Source organism: Halyomorpha halys, unplaced genomic scaffold (genome assembly GCF_000696795.3).
Source record: "Halyomorpha halys isolate HHAL.00 unplaced genomic scaffold, Hhal_1.1 Scaffold375.1, whole genome shotgun sequence".
Classification (NCBI taxonomy): domain Eukaryota; kingdom Metazoa; phylum Arthropoda; class Insecta; order Hemiptera; family Pentatomidae; genus Halyomorpha; species Halyomorpha halys.
The window spans coordinates 705,127-705,483 of NW_027105275.1; the positions used below are offsets into that span (position 1 = coordinate 705,127).

Sequence of the window (357 nt, forward strand, 5' to 3'; positions counted from 1 at the left end):
GCATACATACAGCCATATATTAAACTTAATTAAGATTAAATACTTTTACGCTCATTTTATTATCATCACCAAATTTTTCTATCATACTATTGTTTTCTCCTGTTTGTTATCTCTCTATCACTTATATTATCTATCGCTGCATTCACTTATATTTATCCATCTATGTTTTATTGACTTTCACATTTACTTTGTTTTGTTTTATTGTAAACTTTGATTTCACATGTTTCTAGTAACTTATTTCACTTATCATAATCATCACCTGTATGGTTAACATTCCATCACATTTTTTCACTTATTTCTATACTTTATTACTTATTTTTAATCTTTTTATGTACTTCTTTCTACATCTCACCTTGT

The 357-nt window shown here is 25.5% G+C and overlaps 1 protein-coding gene across 1 annotated transcript in view; it reads left to right on the forward strand.

Annotated features, from left to right (window-relative positions):
* Window positions 1-357, forward strand: part of LOC106681937 (small ribosomal subunit protein uS17) — a 26,486-nt gene that overhangs the window by 16,313 nt on the left and 9,816 nt on the right. The gene's annotated exons all lie outside the window — the stretch shown is intronic.